The 7,312-nt window shown below is 37.3% G+C and overlaps 1 non-coding gene across 1 annotated transcript; it reads left to right on the forward strand.

Moving 5' to 3' along the window:
- The first annotated feature begins 2,432 nt into the window (after window positions 1–2,432).
- TRNAR-UCU (transfer RNA arginine (anticodon UCU)) lies at window positions 2,433–2,504 on the forward strand. The gene has a single exon. It is a non-coding gene; the product is annotated as a tRNA-Arg (tRNA).
- The last annotated feature ends 4,808 nt before the right edge of the window (window positions 2,505–7,312 follow it).

Consider the following 7,312-nt stretch of genomic DNA (forward strand, 5'->3'; position numbering starts at 1 on the left):
ACGTTCGATGGAATAATTTCTTAGATGTATTACCCTATCCCCAGGGGTTGGGACCCCTTTTGACGGGTCAATGGAATCTTTATGCCCAAAACCCTGATTCGAGTAATCATTTATTTGGTACCGCTCAAGGAGCGGGAACTGCCATTCTAACTCTTCTTGGGGGATTCCACCCACAAACGCAAAGTTTGTGGCTGACCGATATGGCTCACCATCATTTAGCTATTGCATTTATTTTTCTCATTGCCGGTCACATGTATCGAACTAACTTCGGAATTGGGCACAGTATTAAAGATCTTTTAGAAGCGCATACTCCTCCGGGGGGTCGATTAGGGCGTGGGCATAAGGGCCTTTATGACACAATCAACAATTCGATTCATTTTCAGTTAGGTCTTGCTCTAGCTTCTTTAGGGGTTATTACTTCCTTAGTAGCTCAACATATGTACTCTTTACCTCCTTATGCATTCATAGCACAAGACTTTACTACTCAAGCTGCTTTATATACTCATCACCAATATATTGCAGGGTTCATCATGACAGGGGCTTTTGCTCATGGAGCTATTTTTTTCATTAGGGATTACAATCCGGAACAGAATGAGGATAATGTATTGGCAAGAATGTTAGACCATAAAGAAGCTATCATATCTCATTTAAGTTGGGCTAGCCTCTTTCTAGGATTCCATACCTTGGGCCTTTATGTTCATAACGACGTCATGCTTGCTTTTGGTACTCCAGAAAAGCAAATCTTGATCGAACCTATATTTGCCCAATGGATACAATCTGCTCATGGCAAGACGACATATGGGTTCGATATACTCTTATCTTCAACGAATGGCCCCGCTTTCAATGCGGGTCGAAGCCTATGGTTGCCCGGATGGTTGAATGCTGTTAATGAGAATAGTAATTCGCTTTTCTTAACAATAGGACCTGGGGATTTCTTGGTTCATCATGCTATTGCTCTAGGTTTGCATACAACTACATTGATTTTAGTAAAGGGCGCTTTAGATGCACGCGGTTCCAAATTAATGCCAGATAAAAAGGATTTTGGATATAGTTTTCCTTGTGACGGCCCAGGGCGCGGCGGTACTTGTGATATTTCTGCTTGGGACGCATTTTATTTGGCAGTTTTCTGGATGTTAAATACCATTGGGTGGGTTACTTTTTATTGGCATTGGAAACATATCACATTATGGCAGGGCAACGTTTCACAATTTAATGAATCCTCCACTTATTTGATGGGATGGTTAAGAGATTACCTATGGTTAAACTCTTCACAACTTATCAATGGATATAATCCTTTTGGGATGAATAGTTTATCGGTATGGGCGTGGATGTTCTTATTTGGACATCTTGTTTGGGCTACTGGATTTATGTTCTTAATTTCCTGGCGGGGGTATTGGCAGGAATTAATTGAGACTTTAGCATGGGCTCATGAACGCACACCTTTAGCTAATTTAATTCGCTGGAGAGATAAGCCCGTGGCTCTTTCCATTGTGCAAGCAAGATTGGTTGGATTAGCTCACTTTTCCGTGGGTTATATATTCACTTATGCAGCTTTCTTGATTGCCTCAACATCAGGCAAGTTTGGTTAATTTAGTTTGTTTTTTTGTACTGTATCAGCACCTAGTTCATTACTCTTGATAGAGAGGGAGGATCTGCCTTTTTAGATTTCTTTTTCTATTTATTTTTCCATCTAGGATTAGAACCGTATACTTGGTAATAATAGCAACGACACATTATGGCAAAAAAAAGTTTGATTCAGAGGGAGAAGAAGCGGCAGAAATTAGAACAGAAATATCATTTGATTCGTCAATCTTTAAAAAAAAAGATAAGAAGCAAAGTTTCTCCCTTGAGTTTGAGTGAAAAAACGAAAATGCGAGAAAAATTGCAATCCCTACCGCGTAATAGTGCACCTACACGCCTTCATCGACGTTGTTTTTTGACCGGAAGACCTAGAGCTAACTATCGACATTTTGGGCTATCCGGACACGTACTTCGAGAAATGGTTTATGAGTGTTTGTTACCGGGTGCAACAAGATCCAGTTGGTAAGGATAAAATACCCTTTCGTATTTGTATGGATTTCTGGAATTGATAATCATAGAGGAGCCCTCTTTACCATTCTGTATAAATGGACTATTCTATTTGTATAGATATTGGTAGAGGGGCGTATCCAACCCTCTTTTATCCACTAGTTACCCCTCTTTAGTTTAAGAGTATAGAGCAGTTTGGTAGCTCATAAGGCTCATAACCTTGGGGTTGCGGGTTCGATTCCCACTACCGGCTCCATACTCCTTCTTTATGATATATGCATGATATAATATATACATCATGCATTTGTATCTGGATTTTTTGATTTCCTAAAAGAGTTTTGGTCTAACAGTTTTTTCTCGGAAGAAGCAAAAAAATAAAAGAAAGAATAAAATATGAAAGAAAAGCGTCCATTGTCTAATGGATAGGACAGAGGTCTTCTAAACCTTTGGTATAGGTTCAAATCCTATTGGACGCAATCTTATTTCTATCTATTCTTTAAATAACTATACTAAACTAAAAACAAAGAAAACTTTTTTGCATGATTCAAATGAAAAAGCTTTCTCAACGATTCCTATTCTACTAACAAGAGTAGACATGCAAAATTTATTTGTTACTGAAGAGAAAACCGTTCCAGCTGTTCCTGAATAGCTTCCTTCAAAAGGATTTCCGCTTGCTCGGTGAATGTCTTGCTAGAAGATATAATTTCTTGGAATTGAGGTTTAGTATCTTTTAGATGTTTACGTAACTCATCCAGAAATTTATTTACCTGTTCAATTTCTAACGAATCAAGATATCCTCTTGTTCCGGTATAAATAGTAGCTATCTGCTCTTCCACTGGGAGAGGATTTGCCTGGGATTGTTTAAGCAATTCCCTTAATCGTCGACCCCTTGCCAATTGATTCTGACTTGTTTTATCGAGAGCAGAGGCGAATTGTGCAAAGGCTTGTAACTCTGCGAATTGCGCTAGTTCCAATTTTGATTTGCCAGCTACTTGTTTCATGGCTTTAATTTGAGCCGCGGATCCTACTCTGGAAACAGAAATACCCACATTAATAGCGGGTCGAATTCCGGCATTGAATAGATCCGCAGATAAGAATATTTGTCCATCTGTAATGGAGATTACATTAGTAGGAATATAGGCGGAAACGTCTCCAGATTGAGTCTCAACTATTGGTAAAGCGGTCATACTTCCTTCGCCTAAAAGAGAATTTAATTTAGCGGCTCTTTCTAAAAGGCGTGAATGCAAATAAAAAACATCCCCTGGATAAGCCTCACGGCCGGGAGGTCTTCTTAATAGAAGGGACATTTGGCGATAAGCTTGTGCCTGTTTGGAGAGATCATCATAAATTATTAAAGTATGCCGTTCGCGGTACATAAAATACTCAGCCAGGGCTGCTCCCGTATAAGGAGCGAGGTATTGTAATGTAGCAGGTGAATCCGCCATTTCAGCTACTACAATAGTGTATTCCATAGCCCCCTCCTCATGGAAAGTAGTTACTACTTGAGCTACGGAGGATGCTCTTTGACCGATAGCTACATAAACACATATTACACCTTGCCCTTTTTGATTGAGAATTGTATCTGTGGCTACTGCTGTTTTGCCAGTCTGTCTGTCCCCAATAATTAACTCTCGCTGACCGCGCCCTATAGGGATCATCGAATCGATAGCAATAAGCCCTGTTTGAAGAGGTTCGTATACGGAACGCCTGGAAATTATACTTGGAGCAGGAGATTCAATTAAGCGAGATTCGGAAGCTATAATTTCGCCTTTCCCATCAATAGGTTTAGCCAGAGCATTTACAACACGACCCAAGTAAGCCTCACTCACGGGTATCTGAGCAATTCTTCCTGTTGCTTTTACAAAACTTCCCTCTTGTATCATCAACCCATCGCCCATTAATACAATCCCAACATTTTTGGATTCCAAATTCAGAGCAATACCCCTAGTACCTTCTGCAAATTCGACTAATTCACCTGACATTATTTCACCAAGACCTATAATACGAGCAATCCCATCCCCCACTTGAACTACGCGACCTATATTCTCAATCCCTACTTTCCTATTATATTGTTCAATACGTTCGCGGAGAATTTTATGAATTTCGTCGACTCGAAGGGTTGCCATTAGTGTTTCTTGACTCTTTTTTCGGAAGCAAGGGGAAAAATAATGCCTAAATTCTAAACGAAAGTAGAAGTTCAAGGCCTAATTAATTTAATTATCTCTTCCATTCCAGGGACCCGAGAATGCCAATATTAGCACGAATCGTACGGAAATGTAACTCGGTATTCAAACAACTATTCAGAGTTCCTAGAGCTCCTTGTACGGCCTGTTGGAAAACCCGCTGTCGGACCTGATTCATTGCCCTTTGTTTTTCAAAATAAAGGGTTTCGTTTTTAGACTTTTCCAATTGTTCCAAACTAATAGAAGTAGCATTAATCAAATTTGCTTTTTCTCGTTCTATCTCAGAGTATCCATTCATTCGATACTCATCCGCTTCTAGTTCGACTTTCTGTAATCGAATCCGAGCTTTTTCGAGTTGCTCAATGGTCCCTCTACGCAATTCTTCTGAATTTCGAATAGTACTCAAGATCCTCTGTTTTCGATTATCTAATAAATCTTTTAATGAAAGTAGATTATTTTGTAAGTTTACAACTTTTATGATCTCTTCCCGAACCAAACATGAATCTTTCGATTCATTTGGCTCTCACGCTCCTTTTTTTTTTTTTCTATAGCTATTTCCATATCTTTTTTTTAAGTAATGAGCCTATCCTCTATCTTCTTTTTTATGTTTATATTTCAATATACCGAAACCTATATAAGACTAGATAAATATTAAGAGGACTCTTCCGCCTAGATAAAAATATATCATGGTCAGCAAAGTTGTTTCTTTATTTTTATTTGCCCTCTAGTTAATAATTTCAATTTCATTAAGAAAAACTAACTAAATAAATGGAAAATGAAAATTAATAGAATTCTTTTTTATTTTTTTTTTTCTTCAAATCCAAAAAATTTCTCTTTTTTATACATAGGTCGTCGATTCGGCATTGGTTAAAAAAGGGCAGGGTGCCCCCTTTTTTTTTTCTAGTAAATAGTTCAAACCATTTTATCGATATGAGTGTTCTATATCAGATAAATTTTACATTAGCTATTTCCCGTTTAAATTCGGTACTAATACTAATATAGTTGTAGAAAGAGTACCTCTTTTTGCCTGGACTTCAAGCAGTTTAGCTTTAACCGTGTTAATGGTCTCACATTCTTGGTTTATAGAGAATCAAAGTTGATTTACCAATGAGTCGCGAAATGCTATGGTTCTTCCATATGATTTCTGAATTTATTCAGAAGTAATTCGTCGAGATCGTGCACCCTTTTCTTATTTATCCGAAAAATACTAAAAAATATTATAAAGTGCAGCCGGATAGATCCAATCTATTCTTGAAATAGACAACTCGCACACACTCCCTTTCCAAAAAAAATCAAAACACCAACCACTACAGTTAGATTTATTAGATTTGTTGCTAAAATATCGGTATTAAGCCCGAAACTGCCAGCGGATGGCCAGTGAGCTAAAAAAACGAAAGAATGGGTTACATTTTTCATATGCTCTCCTCTTATAGATAGGACGAACAAAGAACAAAGTTTTTCGATCACTTACTTCGCTCGCCCTTTTTTGATCGGTTTTTTTAATGCAAATAGATTCAATCTAGTAATTTCTTTTAGATTAAGTCTTACGTCTTGTTTGACCGGTGAAAGACTTCCTTTGTTGAAATGTTCTGTTCCCAAAATTCCTAAAATAAAAGGAAAAAACTTTCCACTTTCCTAAACTAAGGACGGGAAATAAGAAGGTGAGCATATCTTCTAAATTAATAATACTCAACTCAGCCCTTCCTAGAATGGGGTATTATCTGTCCCGATAAATAGATAATTCCAGGAGTAATAAATAGGAGTAAATTAAATAAAGTATTGATATAATTGGAATTGCGGAAGCAAATACCAATTTACTAAAAAAAGAAAAAAGTATCTAATCGAAATCGAAAGAATTTTTTTTTAAGATTAAACAAAAGGGTTCGCAAATAAAAGCGCTAGTGCCACAACTAGTCCATAAATTGTTAAAGCTTCCATAAAAGCTAGACTAAGCAATAAAGTACCTCGTATTTTACCTTCTGCTTCTGGCTGTCTCGCAATACCTTCTACAGCTTGTCCTGCAGCAGTACCTTGACCAACTCCAGGTCCAATAGAAGCAAGCCCTACGGCCAATCCAGCAGCAATAACAGAAGCAGCAGCAATTAGTGGATTCATGGTGAGTAGTTCCTCGTGTCAAAAAAAAGAAATGGTTAAGGATACAATCAACCAATAAATTCTTACTTCTAAGCTCTATTGGGGAGAAGTAAAGTAACTAAAAAGTACAAATTGAAATCAAATTGAAATGATAATGTGAATTGTCCGAACTACATAGAAGGGAATTCCATATCCATATATCGGATTAGATAATGAATCTAACCTAGGAATATATAATATAATATCCTATATATATATACATTTGTTTCTTCTATTTTGTTTGCATATTTTCTCATTTTCTATTGAATCGGATTCTAAAATCATTGCTTAAAGTGGAAACCCGCATAAAAGAGGACTCCACTTATAGACATTAAGGATATTATAGTATAGATCTAGCCTGACTCCACCCTCCTTAATGCATATATACTTTGAAAATTCCATAATATAGTCTATTCTCTCTCCTACAACTCTAGGCTATATATTCATACGCATTTCTAACTATTTTTTTGCAACCAAGCAGATTATCTGGAACCATGCATGAATTGAGCTAAGCTGCAAAAAAAAATACTATTTCCAAAAAGAGTCAATTCAATGATGACCCTCCATGGATTCACCTATATAGGCTGCGGCTAATGTTGCAAAAATAAGAGCTTGAATACCGCTTGTAAATAATCCAAGAAACATGACCGGTATAGGGATTACTAAGGGGACTAAAGAAACAAGAACAACAACGACTAATTCATCCGCCAATATATTCCCGAAAAGTCGAAAGCTAAGCGATAATGGTTTTGTGAAATCTTCTAGGATGTTAATTGGTAAAAGGATTGGAGTTGGTTTAATATATTTCTCGAAATAGCTCAATCCTTTTTTGCTAAGACCAGCATAAAAATATGCCGCTGACGTGAGTAAAGCTAAAGCAACAGTAGTATTTATATCATTCGTGGGCGCTGCTAATTCCCCATGGGGTAACTCTATAATTTTCCAAGGTAAAAGAGCACCCGACCAAT

Source organism: Aegilops tauschii, unplaced genomic scaffold (genome assembly GCF_002575655.3).
Source record: "Aegilops tauschii subsp. strangulata cultivar AL8/78 unplaced genomic scaffold, Aet v6.0 ptg001167l_obj, whole genome shotgun sequence".
Taxonomy (NCBI): domain Eukaryota; kingdom Viridiplantae; phylum Streptophyta; class Magnoliopsida; order Poales; family Poaceae; genus Aegilops; species Aegilops tauschii.